The following is a 24,848-nucleotide window of genomic DNA, read 5'->3' as shown; positions in this document are numbered from 1 at the left end:
TGTGGTAGAGTCCTCCCTGTAAATTTTCCAGCCACAGAGATCTCCCCCCCACCCCCAGTCCACTTCAGTATGCTAGCCTCTCCTTCTATCTCCCTGTTTGTGCAGGTCTGCTCCAGCCGCTCAGGACAAACCTTTTCTGGTGATCTTCTGTATTATCTTCAGCTGGTAAGTAGTTGTACTTCATGAATTTTACTAGTCAAGCAATATTTTTGAGGCTGAATTTGATAATTAGTAGTGAGGGTGTGAGAGGAATTTAGAATATTGTGTGTGTGTGTCTTCTCCATCTTGGCTCCACCCCTCCAAGGAATCTTTAATTCTATTGCTTCAAATTTCACACTTGCTCTAATCTCCACAAAATTATCAATTGGGAATCAATCTCACAGTTGCTCTAATATGCACAGATTATCAGTTGGGAATTATTGTAAGATATGTTATAGAAGCATTTTAAAAAGAATATTTATTAAGATGGTACACAAAAGGTCCTAAAAATCAATCTCAAAGTCTATGACACATTTCCCACATACATATATCATCCAGGAGAAAGTAGGCTTAAACAGAGAGCCTGTGAAGCAAAGAGCATATGTGGAGTTGGAGATGAGGTATTCAGGAGTTCTAGAACCTCTGATGTGAGGGCTTCTGTGCTGCTCTTAGGGCTCCTTTTCCATTTTTTTAGTGTTCACCTGAATCTCTCAGCTTTAATCTGTGGCTCCAAAAAATTTTAGCATGTACAATAGTCAAACCCCAGTAAAACCATCTTTGCAAATTGAGGGTAACATACAGACCTCAAATGTGTTGATGAGTTAGGGCAATATCTACCCCCAAGCATGTAAACACTTTCCCCGCAGAATGGAAAGATGAGAACAATTTGTTCTAACAGCTATGGTGGAGCTGAAGCTGGCATTGTGAAACATGTAAAGGGACTTTGAGGATTCAGGAAGAGAAAATAAGGCTAAAAACTTTGTGCAACTATACCTCATTTAAATTCAATTCACATGCAGATTATGACATCGCCCATGATGTCATCAGTCCTATTTGAAATGGAAGGACAAACATGTGGAAAAGAGGTAGTTGAAAACTAGTGTTTGTTGAAAGTACTTTTCTATCATTTGTAGGGTATTCAAGAGAACAGGAGAAAGAAGGAAAGAAGAGGGCAAGCAAAGATGGAAAAGAGAAAAAAGAAGGGAATAAATGTTTATTAAGCATCTAAAAGTTCTGGGTAGTATACCGATTAATTTACAAATATTATTTCATTTTTTTCAAGTTTTTTTTTTTAAACATGGTATATCTCTGTTCTGTCTGTCATTGCTGACCAGTGCAGCCACTGCTGTCAGCTAATCTGGAAACCTGACAAGAAAATGGGAACTGCAAAATCCTTCTCTAGCCAAAGGGATGGAAGATAGGAGACACAGGCTGAATCTGGAGCCAAAGCTATCTTTGCTCCTCATTTTTTTTCTTTTTCTTCCCCTCATTCCCATTCATCACTAGAAGTTCCTTCTCAGGAGATTTCTCTAAATATCACAATTATTTCAGTCTTTAAAATAAATCCCTTCATAACTTGCTTAATAATTTCCAGAGATTACTCCATGGGCACAGGCTTATGACTAGGCTTATCTGAACACAATTCTTAAGTAATGTACCTAATGTTACTTCAATTCGAATTGCAGTTTATTTTCCACTTAGTCTAAGGCATATGGTTGATTAATCAATCATTAAGTCAGGCCTGAAGCATGCTTGTGCATAATTATTAAGGCCAGCTTGGTCTATCTGCTCAGTCTTAATATCTGTTATCATTTAGAAAATCTAATGAAGTGCATTAGGCAAAAGTCAAATCTTGGATATCTGTTCAATGAATTAGGGAGTCTTTGTATTCCCTTTTTGATTGTTTGCTAATGTCTTCAGGGAAGTCTGTATGGCATAGTTCCTAATAAAATCTGGCAATTCATATTCTTTCATATTTCCAAATTTATGATGATACAATTTAATAAATCAAGGTGATTTTATGAAAGTTTTCATAGTTTAGGATGTATTCTGTTGCAAAATGTTTTCCCCAGCACAAAACAATATTTAAAAAGAATATCAAGCCTTTTTTCTCAGAGGAAAAAAATTAGTCCAGTATGGCCAACAAAGAACAGGGACTAAGGACCAGAATCAACTAGAAGTCACTATCTCACCACAGGGTAAGAAAATATAAATCAAGCAATATAGTTGTATCTAAATACAACAAAAAAAAGGAAAAGATAAAAAACAAACATTTATCATATAAAGACTAGCATTTTAATGATATAAAATCCATGCTTCTTATATATTAGCCTCAATAGCATATTGCTATATTTTTTTAGTCATGTCTGACTTTTTGTGACTTCAGAAACTATAGCACATTGGGCTCTTCTATCTTCCACTCTCTTTTAGAGTCTATTAAAGCTCTTTTTTTTTTCTTTTTTGCTTCTGTGATTCTTATCAATAGCAATCAAAATTATCCCCTGATGTATTCTTTCCTTTTGCCTCACAATATCAGGGTTTTCATTATGTTCTCATTTATGTATTTAAATTTCAGCATCAGTACTTGAACTTTCAGTGAACAGTCTGACTAAATTATTTAATTAGTTGCTTATTGATCTCCTTGATATCTAATAGACACTGAAAAATCTTCTCCAGCACCACAATTTGAAAACATTCAGCTTTCCTTATACTACAACTCTCACAGCCATACATTGCTCCTGGAAAAGCTGCAGCTTTGACTATACAGACCTTTGTTGGCAAGATGAAATCTCTGTTTTTTAGTATCCTGTTTAGATTTGTAATAGCTTTCCTTCCAAGGAAGAAGCATCTTTTAATTTTGTGGATGCAGTTATCATCTGGAATGATCTTTAAACCCCAAAATATAAAATGTAACACTGCTTCAAATGATGCCACTCTGATGGCAGAATATGCATATCTGAGATTATTGAAATTTCTCTTGCCATTCTTAATTCTGGATTTTGTTTCATTGATCCTGGCATTTTACATGATGCATTTTACACAGAAGTTAAATAAATTAAGTGAAAAAGTACAGTTTTATTCTGTTCCTTCTCCAATCTTAAACCACTCAGTTGTTCCATGTTCAGTTTTAACTATTACTTCTTGACCTGCATATCGGTTTGTCAGTAGACAAGTAAGGCAACATGTTAGTCATCTCTTTGAGAATTTGTCACATTTTGTTGTGATCTATATAGTCAAAGATTTTAGTGTAATCAATGAAATAGATATTTTTCTGAAACTCCTGTTTTCTTCTTAATGCATTTAATGTTGACAATTTGATCTTCTGCCTCTTTGAAAACCAACCTGCTCTGCTGATAATTCTTAGTTTGTATGTTTCTAAACCCTAATTTGTAGAATCTTAAGCATAACCTAGCTGGCATGTGAAATGAGTATAATTGTTTGATAATTTTAATATTCTTGGGTATTACACTTGTTTAGATTTAGAATAAAAACTGATTTTTTTACCTACTCTATGGATACTGATGAGTTTTCCAAATTAAGGATTTTATTTTATTTTTTTTAGAATTTTTTTCACAGTATATATGCATGAGTAATTTTTCCTTTATAATATTATCCCCTGTATTCATTTTTCCAAATTATCCCCCCCTCCCTTCATCCCCCCCCCCCCCCGATGACAGGAAATCCCATACATCTTACATGTGTTACAATAAAACCTAGATACAATATATGTGTGTAAATACCATTTTCTTGTTGCACATTAAGTATTAGATTCCGAAGGTATAAGTAACCTGGGTAGATAGACAGTAGTGCTAACAATTTACATTGACTTCCCAGTGTTCCTTCTCTGGGTGTAGTTATTTCGGTCCATCATTGATCAACTGGAAGTGAGTTGGATCTTCTCCATGTTGAAGATATCCACTTCCATCAGAATATATCTTCATATAGCATTGAAGTGTACAGCAATCTTCTGGTTCTATTCATTTCACTCAGCATCAGTTGATGTAAGTCTCTCCAAGCCTCTCTGTATTCTTCCTGCTGGTCATTTCTTACAGAGCAATAGTATTCCATAACATTCATATACCATAATTTACCCAACCATTCTCCAATTGATGGGCATCCATTCAACTTCCAGTTTCTAGCTACAGCAAAAAGAGCTGCCACAAACATTTTGGCGCATACAGGTCTCTTTCCGCTCTTTAGTATTTCTTTGGGATATAAGCCCAGTAGTAGTACAGCTGGGTCAAAGGGTATGCACAGTTTGATAACTTTTTGGGCATAGTTCCAAATTGCTCTCCAGAATGGCTGGGTTCTTTCACAACTCCACCAACAATGTATCAGTGTCCCAGTTTTCCCACATCCCCTCCAACATTCATCATTATTTGTTCCTGTCATCTTAGCCAATCTGACAGGTGTGTAGTGGTATCTCAGAGTTGTCTTAATTTGCATTTCTCTGATCAGTAGTAATTTGGAACACGCTTTCATGTGAGTGGATATAGTTTCAATTTCTTCATCTGAGAATTGTCTGTTCATATCCTTTGACCATTTATCAATTGGAGAATGGTTTGGTTTCTTATAAATTAGGGTCAGTTCTCTATATATTTTGGAAATGAGACCTTTATCAGAGCTTTTAACTATAAAAATATTTTCCCAATTTGTTACTTCCCTTCTAATCTTGTTTGCTTTAGTATTGTTTGTACAGAAAATTTTTAGTTTGAAGTAATCAAAATCTTCTATTTTGTGATCAATAATGATCTCTAATTCTCCTCTGGTCATAAATTCCTTTCTCCTCCACAGGTCTAAGAGGTAGACTATCCTCTGTTCCTCTAATCTATTTATTATCTCATTCTTTATGCCTAAATCATGGACCCATTTTGATTTTATCTTGGTATATGGTGTTAAGTGTGGCTCCATATCTAATTTCTGCCATACTAATTTCCAGTTTTTCCAACAGTTTTAACCAAATAATGAATTTTTATCCCTAATGTTGGTATATTTGGGTTTGTCAAAGATTAGATTGCTATAGATGTACCCTTTTTTGTCCTTTGTATCTAATCTGTTCCACTGATCGACTGGTCTATTTCTTAGCCAATACCAAATGGTTTGGTGACTGCTGCTATATAATACAGCTTTAGATCAGGTACACTTAGACCACCTTCCTCTGAGTTTTTTTTCATTAGATCCCTTGCAATTCTCGACCTTTTATTCTTCCATATGAATTTTGTTGTTATTTTTTCTAGGCCATTAAAATAGTTTCTTGGGAGACTGATTGGTATAGCACTAAATAAATAGATTAGTTTGGGGAGTATTGTCATCTTTATTATATTCGCTCGGCCTATCCAAGAGCACTGAATGTCTTTCCAATTATTTAAATCTGACTTTATTTTTGTGGCAAGTGTTTTGTAATTTTTCTCATATAATTCCTGACTATTCTTTGGTAGATGGATTCCCAAATACTTTATACTCTCAACATTTGTTTGGAATGGAATTTCTCTTTGTATCTCTTGCTGTTGCATTTTGTTGGTGATATATAAAAATGCTGAGGATTTATGTGGATTTATTTTGTATCCTGCCACTTTGCTAAAGTTGTGAATTATTTCTAATAGCTTTTTAGCAGAGTCTTTGGGGTTCTTTAAGTATATCATCATGTCATCTGCAAAGAGTGATAGTTTGATATCCTCATTCCCTACTCTAAATCCTTGAATCTCTTTCTCGGCTCTTATTGCTGAGGCTAGCATTTCTAGTACTATATTGAATAGTAATGGTGATAGTGGGCAACCTTGTTTCACTCCTGATTTTACTGGGAAAGGTTGCAGTTTATTTCTATTGCATATTATGCTTACTGACGGTCTTAAATATATGCTCCTGATTAGTCTAAGGAATAGTCCATTTATTCCTATACTCTCAAGAGTTTTTAGTAGGAATGGATGTTGGATTTTGTCAAATGCTTTTTCTGCATCTATTGAGATGATCATATGGTTTTTATTAATTTGATTATTAATATGGTCAATTATACTAATAGTTTTCCTAATATTAAACCAGCCCTGCATTCCTGGAATAAATCCTACTTGATTATAGTGTATTATCCTAGGCAAGATTTTCTGAAGTCTTTTTGCTAATATCTTATTTAAGATTTTAGCATTAATATTCATTAAGGAAATTAGTCTATGATTTTCTTTCTCTGTTTTCGATCGACCTGGTTTAGGTATCAGTACCATGTCTGTGTCATAAAAGGAATTTTGTAGGACTCCTTCATCCCTTATTTTTTCAAATAGTTTATATAGCATTGGGGCTAATTGTTCTTTAAATGTTTGGTAGAATTCACATGTAAATCCATCTGGTCCTGGGCATTTTTTCCTGGGGAGTTGATTAATAGCTTGTTCTATTTCTTTTTCAGAAATGGGACTATTTAAGCAATTTATCTCTTCCTCTGTTAATCTAGGAAGCCTATATTTTTGGAGGAAGTCATCCATTTCACTTAAGTTATCAAATTTATTGGCATAAAGTTGGGCAAAGTAACTCCTTATTATTTCTCTAATTTCCTCTTCATTGGTGGAAAGATCCTCCTCATTTGTAAGACTAACATTTGATTTTCCTCTTTCTTTTTTCTGATCAGATTTACCAAAGGTTTATCTATTTTATTAGCTTTTTCATAAAACCAACTCTTGGTTTTATTTATTAATTCAATAGTTTTTTTACTTTCAATATTATTGATTTCTCCTTTTAATTTTTGCATTTCCAGTTTAATTTTTGGTTGGGGGGTTTTAATTTGGTCTTTTTCTAGCTTTTTCAGTTGCAGGCCCAATTCGTTAATCTTCTCTTTCTCTATTTTCTTCAAATAAGCCTCTAAAGATATAAAATTTCCCCTTATTACCACTTTAGCTGTATCCCACAGATTTTGGTATGATGTCTCATCATTGTCATTATCTTGGGTGAAATTATTAATTGTTTCTATAATTTGCTCTTTCACCCAGTCATTCTTTAAGATGAGATTATTCAGTTTCCAATTACTTTTTGGTCTATTTACCCCTAACTTCTTACTGAATGTAGCTTTTATTGCATTGTGGTCTGAGAAGAAGGCATTTATTATTTCTGCCTTCCTACATTTAATTTTGAGATCTTTATGTCCTAATATATGGTCAATTTTTGTATAGGATCCATGAACTGCTGAGAAGAAAGTATATTCCTTTCTATTGCCATTCAGTTTTCTCCAAAGGTCTATCATACCTAGTTTTTTCTAATGTTCTATTTACTTTTTAAATTTCTTTCTTATTTGTTTTGTGATTTGATTTGTCTAAATCTGAGAGTGCAAGGTTGAGATCTCCCACTATTATAGTTTTACTGTCTATTTCTTCTTGCAATTCTCTTAACTTTTCCTTTAGAAAGTTAGATGCTATACCACTTGGTACATATATGTTTAGTATTGATATGGCTTCATTGTTTATGCTACCTTTCAGCAGGATATAGTTTCCTTCCTTATCTCTTTTAACTAGATCAACTTCTGCTTTTGCTTGATCTGAGATAAGGATGGCTACCCCTGCTTTTTTGGCTTTACCGGAAGCATAACAGATTCTGCTCCAACCTTTTAGCTTTACTCTGTATGTATCTCCATGCTTTAAGTGTGTTTCCTGTAAACAACATATTTTAGGGTTCTGATTTTTGATCCAGTCTGCTATCCGTCTCCGTTTGATGGGAGCATTCACCCCATTCACATTTACAGTTAAAATTACTAATTCTGTATTTCCTGCCATCATATTATTCCCAGATTATGCTTTTTCCCTTGACCTCCCTGAACCCCTTCCCCGATATTTAATTTATAGACCCCACTTGTGACGCACAGCCCTCCCTTTTTTTTTAGTATCCCTCCCCTCTCCTTCCAAGTCCCTTCCCTTATTCTCCTTTTCCTTTTCCCTTTTCCTCTCCCCCCTTTTAATGAGGTGAGAGAGAATTCTCTGAAAAACAAATATGTCAATTATTTACTCTTTGAGCCTCTTCTGATGAGAGTAAGATTCACACAATGTTTCTCCCCCTCTCTAAATTCCCTCAGATATGGTGTATTTTCTATGCCTCTTCCTGGGATGTAGTTTCCCTCTTTTTATCACTCCCTCCCCTTTTTCTGATACTACCCCCTTCCCTTTACTACACCCCCTTTTTTTTCTTTTATATCATTAAATCAAATTATCCATGCAGACTTTCTATATACCCACAACAGAGATACAGTTCTCAAAGGTACTGTATACCTTTTTCTGTTTCTCTTCAGTCTTGTGGATGTAGATCAAAATTTTTGTTTAAGTCTGGTTTTTTTCTTAGAAACATATAGAATTCCTCTATTTCATTGAATGACCATCTTCTTCCATGGAAAAAGATTCTAAACTTAGCTGGGTAGTTTATTCTTTGTTGCAATCCTTGATCTTTTGCCTTACGGAATATCAGGTTCCAGGCCCTTCTATCTTTTAATGTAGAGGCAGCCAGATCTTGAGTGACCCTTATTGTGGCACCTTGGTATTTGAATTGTTTTTTTCTAGCTGCTTGCAAGATTTTCTCCTTTGTGTGGTAATTCTCCAGCTTAGCCACAATATTCTGTGGTGTTCTTTTTTTAGGGTCTATTTCAGAAGGAGTTCAATGAATTCTTTCGACATCTACTTTCCCTTCTGTTTCTATTATCTCTGGACAGTTCTCTTTGATAATTTCCTGTAAAATAGAATCTAGGCTCTTTTTTTGATCATAGTTTTTGGGAAGTCCAATGATCTGCAGATTATCTCTCCTAGATCTATTTTCCAGGTCTATAGATTTTCCCAGTAAGTATTTTACGTTATTCTCCAACTTTTCTTTTTTTTTTTTTTTTTTTTTTGTTTTTTTTTGACTGATTCTTGGGTTCTCAATGAATCATTCATTTCTATTTGTTCTGTCCTGATTTTTAAGGAGTTATTTTCTTCATTCACAGTTTTTAGTTCTTTTTGTAAATGCCCAATTTCGTTTTTAAATGAATTATTTTGCTCTATTGAATTTTTTTCCATTTCCCTAAATTTTTTTTGAGAATTATTTTCTTTTTCCAATTCAGAAATCCTATTTTCTTGAGACTTTTTTGTCTTTTCCAATTCAGAAATCCTATTTTCCTGTGATTTTTTAACCTTTCTAATTCACAAATTTTCTTTCCCTGAATCTCCTGTGAATTCTTTATTTTTTCCAACTCCAATTTCAGAACATTGTTATTCTCTATCATAGCTTCCCTTTCCTTTCCCCATTTTTCTTCAAACTCTCTTAATTTTTCAATAGTCTCTTCAAGGAGAGAGTTATGTGATGGGGAGCAGGTATCATTCCCCTTTAGGTTGTTATCTGCTGACTCTCTGCTGTTAACTTCCTCGGGTTTGGATACCCGCTCTTTCTCTGTGTAGAAGGAATCTATGGTTCTTTTTTGCTTTTTACTCATACTTTAAAAAATCTTTTGGGGTCTGTCCCTGGGGTAGGAAATTATTTACTTATTTCTTTACCAGCTTCCTCCCATACTGGATGGATGCAGTGGCTCCTGCGCCTGAGCTAAGAGAGAGCTCTGGGAGAGAGTTCCCCACCCCCTCTTTGGAAGTGCCTCAGAGGTGATTAGCAGGACTGCGCTGTGAGGGCGCTGTATGTCCTAGTGACTTCCCTAAGGTTTGAGACTGAACAGTAAAGGCGACTCAAAGCCTAGCCTATATGTCCCGGTGGGGCGTGGTTGTCTGCAGCAGGTGACGTGAAAAGCCCCTGCGCTCAAACTGGAAGTGCCTGCCCAGAAACTGCGGTCCCTAGTTCAAAGTTTCCGCTTCTTTGGGACTTCCTGGGGCTGAGTTCCACAGCCTCCAGCCGAGCCAGGCACTGTGTGTTTCCTTGGGCTGTGTCTGCCCACTTTTAAATCTCTTAACTACCCCCAGGTGAAAGCCCAGACAGCCTAAGTCGGCCACACCCACAGTGCCAAGATCTGCTGAGTCACCCCAAGGATCGGGGAAGATCCAGTCTCTGGCTTTAAATTTTAAAGTAGCTTAGATTTCTCTTCTGAACTGCTGTTTTATAAGCAGAGAAGAGCTAACAGCCTGTGCCAGATTCTTTCATCTCAGTGGCTTCTCTGATCCCAGAGCCCTCCCCAGTGCAATCGGCACAGCATGCCACCACCCAACCGTCTGTGCTGGCCTCTCTTCTTCCTCCCCTGGGAAATGACCTTTCCTGTTGAAACTCCAGATTCTCTTCAGCTGGTAAGTCGTGTTTCCAGTCCTTGTGGTTTCTATCAGTCCATCACTATTTTTGAGGCTGAATTTATCTAATTGGTAATGAGGGAAGAAGGGAGCTCACAGAGTCATGTGTATCTTCTCTGCCATCTTGGCTCCGCCCAAATTAAGGATTTTAAATAGATCAGTTGGAATTCCATCATTTCCCTAACCTGCCTGTTAACAATGCTTCCTAAGGCCTACTTGATGTCACTCGCCAGAATGTCAAGTTTCAGACCACCAACCACACCATTATGGTTATCAGGAATATTAAGCTCTTTCTTGGACAATTATTCTTTATATGCTTGCTATCTCTTTTATTTCTGTTAATTTATCATGCTCATTTTTGCCTGAAATGTTCCCTTGATATCACCAATTTTCTTGACATTTCTTTTCTTTCCTATGCAATTGTTTTTGCATTGCTTGTTTGAGAAAACATTTTTCTCTCTCCTTTATATCTACTCAATTGGCTATATATTACTCTTTTTCTTTTACCTTTTGCCTTTCTTCTTTCCTTGGCTATTTGTGAAGCCTCATTAGACAGTGATTTTGTTTTCTTGCACTTCTTTTTTGGGGGGGATATTTTTGTTGTTGCCTCCTTGTGAATTTCTGGCCATAATTCTTCAAGCACTCTACCAGATCTAATCCTTTAAGTCACTTCTATCATTTCCACTTCATGTGGATGGATAATTGGGATAGATGTTATTTAGGTTATATCTATACAGTCTGATGACTTTCCTCTACTTTCTTCAATTTTCATTTAAATTTTGCAATAGAAACCTCATTATATGAAGCACTGTTAACTTCATGACTTGCTTTAATTGATTATATACTCCTCCACTTTTGATTGCACAGTATATATTCAATGTGATTTTGATATTGACCATCTGGTGATGTCCATATGTTGAGTTGGATTTTAGGCTGTTGAAAAAGAGTGTTTTCTGTGACTAAAAAGTTATTTTAACAAAATTGGATTAGTCTATGACTGCTTCACTTTGCACTCCAAAGACAAACTTGTCTGTTATTCCAATTTTATTTTCATCTACTACTTTAGCATTCCAATTCCCTATAATGAATATAACGTCTTTTTTCCTAGAAGATGTTGCAGGTCTTCACAGAATTGACCAACTTTAGCATCTTCTATGACTATGATGCTCATTGATTTGCAATGGATTCAAATAGATATTCTATATCTATTTGAGATTATAATCAAACACTGCTTTTCCTATCCTTTTATTGACTATGAAGACTGTGGTAACATATTTAATGATCACCTAAATTAAATTTACTCATTTTCATATATTTAGATTCACTGACAAAAATGTAGATATTTAATATTTCCATCTATTGTTTGACCATATTCAGGTTACCTTAACACATCCTTGACTTCATGGATCTTATATTCCAGGTTCCTATGTAGCATTGATTTTTAAAGCATCAGCCAGAAACATCTACAACTAAATTCTGAGAGAGCTGATTTCTTGGTGGCTCATACTAAAATCCTAATCAGAATTAGTTCATTATGATTTTTTAGGAGGCCTTTTTGCAAATCTCATGCTTACATGTATCAGTCATGAGGCAGCCTTGCTAATTACAGAAGCATGAGAACCCTGACTTGCATGAAATATCTCTATCCTATTTTGCCCAAATTCCATTCTGACATGATTGGAAAGCTCCTAATTTACTCTGAAATGTTCTTTGGGTTGTGCTATCTCTCCTTGCTCAATTTAAGGAAGGGCTCATCTATCATAAGATGTGCCATCTTCTCTTGATCAAACCAAAGGGTAACTCATCCATCTTATGACCATCTAGTTAGCAGAAATATTTCTTCATCTTCCCATCTCAAAACTTTGTGATCCCACTGGTATTCATAATTTAGCCTATGCATTATGGTATCCAATAAAATTGTTGTTTTATATGTAGCATAATTATAATCCTATAAAAGTAGTGCCCCGAAGGGAGGTGACACCTTATATAGAGAGGAAGATCTGGCATCAACTTGGTTGGAAGGGAGTCAGACTCCTTTTATAAAGTGTTTTTAACTTGGAATTTTGCCTCAGTTTCTCTTGTGGTTATCTGGGCTAATGTTTTTTCCTCACAGTTTCAGCTTTGGCCTACTCACTTCATTAATTCTGAAGCTATTTGTAGCTGTACTTTGTGTTCTTTCCAGTTAGTAGCATTTTGGCTTCTAACCTGAGTCACTCATCTTTCAGGGTCATATCTTTTATCATTTTAGTAATAAGAAATTACCAATTTAATAATAATTTTAATTTTAATGAGATTTTCTTAATAAAGATATTGAAATGGCTTTCTACTTCTTTTTTAAGAGGTTCTTGCAAATAAGAAAAGCCCAATTCTATCTAAGAAAGGGTTCTATTATGTATTATGTTCTAAACACTTTCATAGCAAAGCTGATGACAAAGCAGATCCCCAAGAAATCAGGGAGGCTTTCATTGATGCCATCACCCTGAATCTTACAATGTACTCCATCTTCCTAGTCACTAGTAATTAACACCTCATCTAGATTTAATTACCTACCATCAATTATATTTTATAAGACATATTGACTACAAAGATAAACAAGAACAGAAATTACAAATATTTCTCTCAACACCTGGGGAGAATATAATTTCATACCATTATGTAGAGTGGATTCAAATTTAATGCAATTTTTATACAACAATCCAAATAAGTTCATTTTCAAATGTGACATGATCCATGAACTCAGATCTCTGTTATTGGTATACTACCCCAAAGGCTAAAGCCTAAACCATGAGTCATGACTCCATGGGGGTCACATAACTAAATGTGGAAGTCATGAAAATATGATTTATTATGAGTAAATGTTTAGTTTGAATACCTATAAATCTAGGGTTGTATGTTTGCATGTATATGTACTTATATATCACACATAACAGATTAATCTTTTTTTATAAACAAATTTACTAAGTACTTATTTTACATTATTTTAAAAAAAACACTTTTTGAGTTCCATATATCATATTTTTATCAGAGAAACTTACTGTAAATTTTTTTTAATATATCACTTCGTTATCTATGGTACTAATGAGGGAAAGGAAAGGGGGAATCCCATTTCTCGGCACATTGATAATCCCATGAGGCGCAGTGTCCCCTGTAAAATGAATTTACAGGCCCGAAAACCTAGATTGATAAATAAAAGGTTTATTGTAGAAATTTGGAAGTAAAGTTCACTTAGAAAGACACCAGGGCGGAAGGTGGCCACTAGGCGGGCAGGAACCCTTATATAGCCAGAAGAATACCATGTGTTGGCTGGGAGGGCTCCTGCAATGAGGGCATTCCGGCTCACCTCTTTTATACCCAAAAGATGATGTTCTCGGCGGGCTTTTCAGTTGGTTCAGATCAGGTGGGGCTGGAGGGAAGCTGAGTTGATGATGGTGGGGGCTGGGCCTGGATATTCAAAGGGTGCCTTTGACCAGGATTTGTGAATCAAGGTCAGTCATGGGTTGGGCAATTAGAAAGGAATCTTAAAGGGACTTCAACCCGCATCAGTTCCCCCCTTAAACAGTTGAGACTTAAATTCATTTAAGAAAAAAAAATGGGACAATGTCCCTTCATTTAAGGAAAGGTTGAAGATTTTCTCCAAAGATCTTCAGAGTAGTGGGGTCCTCTCGTCTTGTTCCCCCCTCAAACCATCGCCTCCAGATGCATGTGGGAAAAGGGGCGTTGATCTCCTCTTTAACTGCTTCAAGCTGACAAGGGTCATAGAGATTTGGGGTTTCATGCCAGGAGGTGAGGCATGAGGTGCAGGGAATGGCAGCAGGGCATCGAAGAGGTGTCCTAGTCAGTTGTCCCCAGTCAATGTTCTCCAAGCTGAAAGGCCAGTTGAGAATCCAAAGTGTGAAGCCTAGAGAAAACAGATCTCAGGAACAGATTAAAAGTGGGGTGTCATCCACGGTGGAGATGGTGACATTCAGGAGAATGGGGCCTTTAGCAAGAAATGCATCAGGTCCTTTCTGTGGGCTGATTGTCTGATAGCCCAACTAATTATCAAAGAGAAATAGGAGAAAATGCTGAGAAAAGATTATTTGTAGCCTAGCTCTTTCACCAGGAAAGCTAATTTCTCCTGGGTTTGAGATTAACGGGTGTGGACCAGAAGCTGGGAGAGGCAAGAAGTCTTGATATCTAGTAGATTTAATGAACCACTGCTCTTCTGTAAGGCAGGGTCCAGGGATGGGCGTATCCCCAGTTGTCAGAGCTACAGATCAAGATAAGAATGCAGTTTAAGCTCTTGGAAATATTGGAAAAACTGTGCTGTTTTTCTTGAAGAGAGTTAGTTATTCAATAAGCAAAGATCCTGAATCTTTTTCTTCTTATTTTCCCCACTCTTTATGGAGGAGGGGTGAAAAGTATCAACATAGCCTACCCAGCTTACCGGCCCCTGAGGTTTTGGGCTGTCCTGAGATAAAAGGGAAACAGGGCCAGACCTCAAATTCCTACCAGGGAGCAGGACGCTGGGGGGCCAGGTCAACCCTTGTGGTGTTCTGTGGTGGTGAGAAGGCAGTTCCTCCTGCTTGGATTCAGGACAGAGACTGGGGTCTTCTAAGGCTTAAGTCTAGAAGAGATTTTCATTAAAAGGGCATCTCTGCTTCTTTCTGAGTGTCTGGAGGCAGGAGTTGCCCTGAGAAGAGAACTGAGAGTCTCAGGTTAACGAGATAAAGGAAACCAACAGGTGTTAGAAATCAGTTTTGGTCTTACAGATCTCTACTAGTTGTCCGTTGTCCAGTAGCAAACAGATGACCAAGCTAAATGCTTATTTGCCCAAGCATTTAGGATACAATGATTACATATAATCAGGCTAGAAACAGCAAGGTATGACATAATTGAATCGCATTAACAGTTTTTATTTGATTATTGCTCTGATCTTAAAACCAGTTACATGAGGAAAAAATGTAAGAACATAAACAAATATTTATCATAACCTTATGTTGATAACAATAAGGAATTTGTCCCAATGAGTTCATATCCAAGTAGATGTAATCAGTTTGTTTTTAAAATACCTAGTGCAAATACAATCATATACAGAATGTCTAATTCCACATAAGAAAATTCAAGAAGTTAGCAGTTCAACTTTTAGAAATAAATCCTACTGAAGTATGGATGGCATTCACAGAAACCCAGGCTAAGTTTGGTTATTGCTCTTTTCCCAACCTTTTCGATTCAAAGGGGCTAACAGCAGGGAAGCCCTGTTAAGGTGGATGGAGAGAGATTAGTTAATCTGTTCAGTGGAGTTTGAGAGGCAATAACCAGACCCCAATTCTATAGTTTTCATTCCCTTTAGGCGTCCCTAAGGGAGAGAGAGAGATATTATTTCGCCAGAACTGTGCCATGACGTCTCAATGACCAGTGCTTGGCTTGAGTGTAGAGCTCCAGACAGCATCAATCAAGTCCTGGGAAATTGAGCTGTCCCACCTCTAGAGTTTGTGTGTGTGGGGGTGTTATCTCATGAACAGTAAATCAGGAAGACTGAAATAGAGGCAAGAGCAATATTGGAAGACATTCCCATAGCTTGAGATGGGAAAGGCATTCTGCTATTCTGAAACATAAGATCTTATCAAGTATTCTGATAAAGAGACAGGCAACCCCAACCATTAGAGTTCTGAAATGCTGAAATAATAATTAAGGAACTAGGGTAACAGGGGTGGAGAAAGATCAGAGAGAATGCCAGTGCTAGGACAGGTGTCTGATTTCTGATTGCTTTTAAAGAATAATCCCAAAGACTGAATAAGGCATTTCAAAGTTAAAACATGAGCCAGCCAATCATAGTCTAGCAAATTTAAGCAAAGAGTTTCCAATACAGCCTGAACTGAAATAAGTCATCAGTTTTTCCCAATTTCCTGACCAGCTGAAATCTCAGTTTCCTTCCCCCCCGTTTACAGAAATTATCAGATTATACATAACAGGCTAGTAAATTTCCTGAAACAGCAATAGTAAAACAATTTTATGCAGCAATACTTAAACAGGTTTATATAGAGCAATAAGTAAAATTATCATACCTTCTGCAAAAATGAATTATTTTAATTAGTTTTTGCTTAGAATCAGAGCCTCCATCTCTTTTTCTCTTCTTTTTGCTTCATGCAACATTTCTATACTTGCATTGAACAATGAAATTTCTTTCTTTACTACTGATGCTGTCTTTCACTCTCTGGACTTCAGCACCATGCCTTAGCTAATTTCTGTATTTGTATCTGTATCAGTTCTCTTCTCTCACTGATGAGCTCTTCCCAGAATTACTATTTTGGGAGTCAGGACCAGTTATTCTTTGTTGTTGTTGGTTTTTTTAATTAGTTACTTTCTTTCTGTGAAAATTCCTCCTTCCTCCCTTATACTTGTCAGCTGCCTTTTACATGTTGTGTTCCTAAATTAGAAATTAAAATTCTTAAGGAGAGAGAGTACCTTTCTTTTTGTTTGTATCTGTATCCCCAGTGCCTGGAACATGTTATTGATGTTGAGTTCCTCAGTCATGGCCAACTTTTGATTACCATGGGCATGCCAAACCTTTCTAACCTCTATTATCTCCCAAAGTCTGCCCAAGCTCATGATTATTGCTTCCATGATATTATATACCTATCTCATCCTCTGTCATTCTCTTTCCTTTTGCCTTAAATTTTTTGAAACATCAGCTTGAAGAGGGAACCCCAAAAACTCTGAAAAATCCTTAAAGGAGAAAATCTTTGACTCTGCCTCAATGAGGGGACTGCACCCCAAGCACAACAGTTTCATTTTTGTTATCTGGGTGGGGACTGCTCAGTCCCAAAACCCATTGAATTCAATTCAAATTCTAACCCTGGCTGAAAACCCAGCCAGGAGCCAATCTGGGACACTGCCCCCTTCAGCTTGTAGCCAAAGTCCCCTATTATAAAAGAGCCAGATTGGAGCCCTCTCTTTGCAAAGGGTCTAAACATTCCAGCACCATGCCTGGCACCCCACCTGGCACCCCAAAGACTCTCTGCCCACTGGAATGTTTCCAGTGTCATCCTCTCTTTATTCTCATCTTTTCCTTAACATTACTTCCAATCCCCATAATAAATCTCGTTTATCAATCTAGGTTTTCAGGTTTTCTTGTCTGTAAATTCTTTACAGAAAACTGCTTGTACCACCACTAAACCTCATTTTCATTTGGGTACCCCAAATCTAAATTTTCAGTGTCAATATTTGACCTTCTAGTGAATTGCATGAGTTCTTTGCTTTAAGTATTGAGTAATTTGATCTTCTTACTGTCCAGGAGACTCTAAAAAAAGTTTTCTCCATCACCACAATTCAAAAGCATTAATTCTACAGCACTCAGTTTTCTTTATAGTACAACTCATACAGTCATGCTTTGCTGTAGAGATCCAGGAAGTAAGAATTAATTCCAGATCTTGAATCTTAAGGTAACTTGGTTCACCTTTTCTGATTGAAATGGCAGAGAAATACTTGTTAATATGTGATTAGAAATCTAGGGACTGAAGCAAAATGTAAAACTACTATACAATGGATCAAAAACTTACCTTTGATTTTAGGACAGGAAAAGCAGCTCACAATGGAGACTAAAGGCATTTGGGAGAAAAGATACTTGAGATCATTGATATGATAAGTTTACCTTGATGAGTATCTCAATTATTTACATCTCTATCTAAGTAACCAAGATTAGGGCTTAATCACTTCTCATTAGATCATGCTTCTTAGAAAGTATTGGGACATCAAGGAATGTATTTTGTATCAAGTCTATAAGCACTAGAAATATATGTATTTGTCTTTCTGATCAATAAACTTTAAAGAGTTCATATCAAACTTCTCTCCCCTTGGCTCCTGACTGACACACCCTTAAAATTCACTACTAAAACTGGACTCCAACACATTGCTACTAGAAAGACCATATGGCCAATTTTTATGGAAATTCTCAAAGCCAAGAAATATATGGATATATACATATTAAGAGTATTTTAATTTTATTTTATAGAATATATATATATATATATATATATATATATATATATATATATATATATATATGTTCTTTTCCTTTTCTAAAATCTCTTCTGGAAAACAAAACTTGTAGTGGTATTACTGTCAAAGGGTTTGCATATTGGTTTTTTAGCTCATTGGGTATAGTTCCAAATTGAACTTTTATGGAAGTGTATTGTGTATATGGAAGTATATGGAAAATGTGTTGACTGAACCCATTCTTCTCAGACACCAGGATAATATAAAGGAAATTGTATCTCCAAGGTCTTGGAGTGAAATTTTCATACTTGTATTCTTGCTATATCTGAAATGTCCCTTTGTAATAAGTATTTAGTTAAAGGAATACTAGTCCCTGAGATGTTAGGAACTGGTGACTAATATGGGCTAGAGAGTGAGGGGAATAGAGTGCAATAGGTAGTAGAGAAGAAATACTCTAATACCACAGTATCCCTAGAACTCTAAGAGTCAGATGTAGCTGGCTTTGCTCTTAGAAAATGAGGTCAAAATGCTCACTAAACTATAAACTTGTAAACTGTTTGTGTTTTAATTTACCCATTTGTATAAAAGGAAAAGTACTGACTACCTCACAGAGTTGATGTGAGTAGCAAACTTTTACATTAATATCAGTTATTATTGTTTTTATTATCAAATTTAAATAGCTAATTAATTTAGGTTTTAATACAAAAAAAAAAAAAAATCCACTAAGTCTCTTCAACCAGGGACTAGATAATCATACATAGCACTTTTAGGCTTTAACATTTAATTTTGAAAAAAATTAAATACTCCTTTCTTCAACATATCTAATGAATGCAATCACTACAATGTATTACAAAACCATGCTTTGATTAGTTAATCAGTGAAATAGATTAAGTTAATAGGACAAAATAGTCAATAACTTTAATAATCTAGTGTTTGACAAACTCAAAGACCCCAGCTTTTGGGATAAGAATTCACTGTTTGACAAAAACTGCTGGGAAAGTTGGAAATTAATATGGCAGATACTAGGCTTTGACCCACACTTAACACTGTATACCAAGATAAGGTCAAAATAGGTTCATGATAAATTAGAAGAACATAGGATAGTTTACCTCTCAGACCTGTGGAGGAGGAAGGAATTTGTGATCAAAGAAGAACTAGAAATCATTATTGATCACAAAATAGAAAATTTTGATTATATCAAATTGAAAAGCTTTTGTACAAACAAAACCAATGCAGACATGATTAGTAGGGAAGCAATAAACTGGAAAACATCTTTACAGACAAAGGTTCTGATAAAGGCCTCATTTCCAAAATATAAAGAGAATTGACTCAAATTTATAAGAAATCAAGCCATTCTCCAAGTGAAGAATGGTCAAAGGATATGAACAGACAATTCTCAGATAAAGAAATTGAAACTATTTCTAGCCATATGAAAAGATGCTCCAAGTCATTATTAATTAGAGAAATACAAATTAAGACAACTCTGAGATACCACTACACGTACCTGTCAGATTGGCTAGAATGACAGGGAAAGATAATGCAGAATGTTGGAGGGAATGTGGGGAAAATTGGATACTGATACATTGTTGGTGGAATTGTGAATACATCCAGCCATTCTGAAGAGCAATTTAGAACTATGCTCAAAGAGTTATCAAACTGTGCATACCCTTTGATCCAGCAGCATTACTGCTGGGCTTATATCCCAAAGAGATTTTAAAGAAGGGAAAGGGTTCCATATGTGCAAGAATGTTTGTGGCAGCCCTCTTTGTATGGCCAGAAACTGGAAAATGAATGGATACCCATCAATTGGAGAATGACTGAATAAATTGTGGTATATAAATATTATGGAACATTATTATTCTGTAAGAAATGACCAGCAGGATGCTTTCAGAAAGGCCTGGAGAGACTTACATGAACTGATGCTGAGTGAAATGAGCAGGACCAGGAGATTATTATATGCTTCAACAACAATACTATATGATGATCAATGGATGTGGCTCCCTTCAACAAGATGAACCATATCAGTTCCATTTGTTCAATAATAAATAGAACCAGCTACACCCAGCAAAAGAACTCTGGGAAATGAGTGTGAACCATTACATAGCAATTCCAATCCCTCTGTTTTTTTCTGCTTGCATTTTTCATTTCCTTCTCAGGTTAATTTTACATTATTTCAAAGTCCGATTCTTCTTGTACAGCAAAATAATTGCATGGATTTGTATATATTTATTGATTTAACATATACTTTAACATATTTAACATGTGTATGTCTACCTGCCATCTGGGGGAGGGGTGGAGGAAGGAGGGGAAAATTTGGAACAGAAGGTTTTGCAATTGTCACTGCTAAAAAATTACCCATGCATATATCTTGTAAATAAAAAGCTATTAAAAAAAATTAAGAAAGAAGTAGTGGATATAGCAAGGAAAAGACTAGATTCAGAGTCTACCAATAGGACACTCAGGAATTACACACATCATATCACTACAAAGTATTGTTCACAGAAATAAAGGACAAATTAAATAATCAAAGAGGTATCAATGGTTCATGTATGGTCCATATTAATATGATAATAATATCAGTGTAGCATATATTTTTTACAAATTTTGTATGATTTATGAAACTTTATAAAGTTGAAATATTAAAATATAAAATAAAATATAAAATAATAAAAGTCATCTGGAGGAACCAAAAAACCCAACAACTATGCTTTGATGAAATAAACAAAGTTTCCAGTTTTAGAATTTGGTTTGATATTTTTATTATGACAAACAGCATCATTATAGTTGACATTGAACTTACTGCATAGTTTTTGGGTCATAAATTGAAATAAAAACCATTAGTTTTGATTACATGACAAGAAAAAAGCATCTAACATAATAAATTTGTAGTGTTTTTAAAAATAAATTCAATAAGGATGATATTAGTCTATATAAAAGTTAAGATAAAGAGTATGGCATATCTTTATTTTAGTGATTGAATTTAAGAGCTATAATTTTTACAACATAGCTATCTCCAGAGAACTTTCCCAGTAGTCATAAAAGCAGCATATCCATGAATTATATTTTAATACTGATTTATAAGCCATGTTTACTTCACAGAGTCCTAGATAAACTTTAAATAAGACAAGCATTTTTTAACAATAACAAAAAATCCCTGGTTAAAATTATCTTACAAATATTACTTTGAAGTCTACTAGTGTGGTAGTATTTTAGGATATAAATTCAATCTGTTTAATTTTGATCCAGAAAATGTCTTTATGAAGTATATAAAAAGACTGTCACTCTTTGGGTGTATAGCTACTTTGATTGTTATTTGTTTATTTTCTTCATATGACATACTGAGTTATCAATTGCAAAAGCTTTCATTGATGTTCTTAGAAGTGGTGGTCATACTTTTGACAAATCTCCTTTTCATGGAATCAAGGTTGAAAGAAAAGAGTAAACACACAGAATGAATCATAACAGTTTTTATATCACAAAAATTCTCAACTCCTACAATCATAAAGTAACAGATTGCTAAATACATGTTCAACAGAATTTTCATTCAGGGGAAGAATTTTCATTTAATGGGCAAATCTGAAAAGTAGTCATTAAAATAATCATTCAATTTCAGCCTGGGAATGACTCTTTAATGAAACGCTTATCAATCTGTTTTGAAGCTATGCTACTTAATATATTTATTAATGACTTGATTAAAGGCATAAAAGGTATTCTAGTAAAATATGCAGATAACACAAATCTTTGAAGGCTCAGTAAGACAATAGATAAATAGACCTAATCCAGAAGAACAACAGGTTCAAGGAAAATAATGAACAAAAAAAATACAAAGAATGGTGATCTAGCCATACCAGACTTAAAACCATGTTATAAAGTGATGGTCATCAAAACCATTTGATACTGGTTAAGAACAGAGTGGTGGATTGGTGGAATAGATTAAGTACACAAGACACAATAGTCATAGATTATATAATCTACTGTTTTATAAATTCAAAGACTCCATGGGATAAGAACTCACTATTTGACAAAAACTACTAGAAAAATTGGAAAATAGTATAGCAGAAATTAGTCAAAGACCAACATCTCATGCTTATACTAATATGAAGTGAAATGAGTTCATGATTTAGACATAAAGAATGCTACTATAAGCAATTTAGGAGGATAGTTTACCTATCAGATCTTTAGAGAAGAGAGGAATTTGTGACCAAACAAAAAATAAAATACATTATGAAAAACATAATGAATTTTGATTACATTAAATTTTAAAAGTTTTGCACAAATAAAATCAATGCAATCAAGATTAAAAGAGAAGCAGAAAGCTGGGAAATAGTTTTTACAGCAACTATTTCTGATATGGGCCTCATTTTGCAAATTATATAAAGAACTGAGTAAAATATATGTGAATGCAACTCATTCCTCTTTGATCCAGCAGTACTACTACTTATCATAAAAGAGAAGGATAGTATCCACATGTGCAAAAATATTTGTAACAGCTCTTACCATGGTGGCAAGGAATTGTAAATTGTGTAGATGTCCATCAATTGGGGAATGGATGAATAAGTTGTGGTATATAATGTAATGTTTTGTAAGAAATGATGAGCAGGGTGATTGATTTCAAAACAGCCTGGAAAAATTTGCATGAACTGATGCTGAGTGAAGTGAGCAGAACCAAAACATTATATACAGTAACAGAAAGACTATGTGATGATCAACTTTGCTTCTCTCAGCAATATAGTCCAAGACAATTCTACTAAATAGATTTGGAATGGAAAATACCATTCTCACACAGAGAAAGAACTATGTAGATCAAAACATACTATTTTTACTTTACGTTGGTTTTTTTTTTTTCATTTTTCATCATTGTTCTCTTTTGTTCTGACGTTTCTTGCACAGCATGACTTATATGGAAATATGTTTAGTGATTGTGCATGTATAATCTATATCCGATTGCTTACTGTCTTGAGGAAGTGGGAATGGAGGGAGGGAGAAATAATTTAGAGCTCAAAATCTTACAAACAACGTGTTATAACTATTTATTAATACCAACTGAAAAATTGTCACTCTAGCTATTTCTTTCTAGCTATTTTCTTTTAATATGTCATCCCTCCTCTAAAGGTGATGCTTCCTTCTAGATCTGTGTCTCAAGTATTAAGACAACTCAAACTCAATATAGAATGGAGTTATAAGAAGAATGAATGTATTTGAATGTATTAACAATACACAATTCACCAATACACAAACTTCAGAGAATTTTATTTTTGCATCATGTGGGTCTGAATTGGAAAATGAATCTTTACCTCTCTTAATATTATTAGAGGTTCAAACAATTTTTTACACATAAAATACTTAATCTGATTTTGAAAATAGTGTCAGCCCTACTACTATTCATATGAATAGTAGTAGGGCTGACACTATTTTCAATATGTTATATAGGATGATATCTTATAAACAACAACCTATCAATTGTAAAGCCTCACGTTCTCTTATCTGTGATTCAAATGACAATTAAAAATTATTCCTCACTATTATAGCTTGTATATCTAATCACTAATAAGATTCAACTTCTTTGTCTTCCTTTTTTTAATACTTGTTCTTGTCAATGAAATTGGCTAAATCCCAGATATAGCAACATTAGTTCAGTTTGATTTCAAGTATGAAGTCATGAAAAGCCATTGTATATACAGGATGTCATTTACAGGTTCAGAAATAGCCAGGTGGGAAAATTTCTTATTTACCAAGATGGGAATAGGTCAAAATAATCCTTCATCTTCACAAAGTCATTTTCTTAACTTTCCCAGAAACAGACATCCATTTGTGTTAGTCCTCAGACTGCAAGGGCACATGGCATTTCCTTTTAATGATGAATCAGCACTCTTTTGCAGGGTCAAGACACTTAAACCTGGATTCAAGACATAGAATAACAGCAAATTGAAGTCCCAAGAGACTCTTCTTCCAACAGCAAAATTTTACTAATTATAGCTTAGGGCTAGATAATTGTTGTTTTTCTCATATTTTAACTTCCAAATGTCATTTAGAATTTTTTAAAACTATTATCCTGTTAACTATTACTTCTCATCTTAGTCTGCAGAAAAAGCCAAAGGGAGAACATCAGACCATTTCTAGAATATAATGAGATGAGAATGAGGTGAGATTCCCCCAACAGAGTCCATATAAACAAGTATATAGTCATACCTGGACACAGTTTCTTTGGTGAAAGCTATGGCATCAGAGGGAGCTGTCTTTAGAAATAGGTAGTAGTTCAACCTAGGTCAAAGACTAAGTTGAGGACAATAATAATCTTCTATAAGTGCTCAAAGAGGGGACAAGTTTATCAAATAGTCAATGTGACTTGAAAAGAAAGCTGATTAAAGGTTTCATGTGTTGAACAAGTGACTGTAATGAGCGTTGTCATTGGGCCAGTATTTAAATCTTTTACTTCATATATGAAACGATAACACCACTTTATGAACTAAAAAACAATATGTAGCTGGTGGTTTAAGTTCTGGGAAGGAGTGTCTAGACACAGGATCTGTTTAGCATTGTACTGCTATTTCCACTTCACTACAAGTTCATATACAGTGAATAGTTGACTCAATAATGACATTAAAAGATATATGAGTTTCCAAATGATCCCAAATGATATCCACTTTATTATTCAAAAATATAATTTCTTCA

Source organism: Sminthopsis crassicaudata, chromosome 6, assembly GCF_048593235.1.
Source record: "Sminthopsis crassicaudata isolate SCR6 chromosome 6, ASM4859323v1, whole genome shotgun sequence".
Classification (NCBI taxonomy): Eukaryota; Metazoa; Chordata; class Mammalia; order Dasyuromorphia; family Dasyuridae; genus Sminthopsis; species Sminthopsis crassicaudata.
This window is presented reverse-complemented; position numbering follows the sequence as displayed.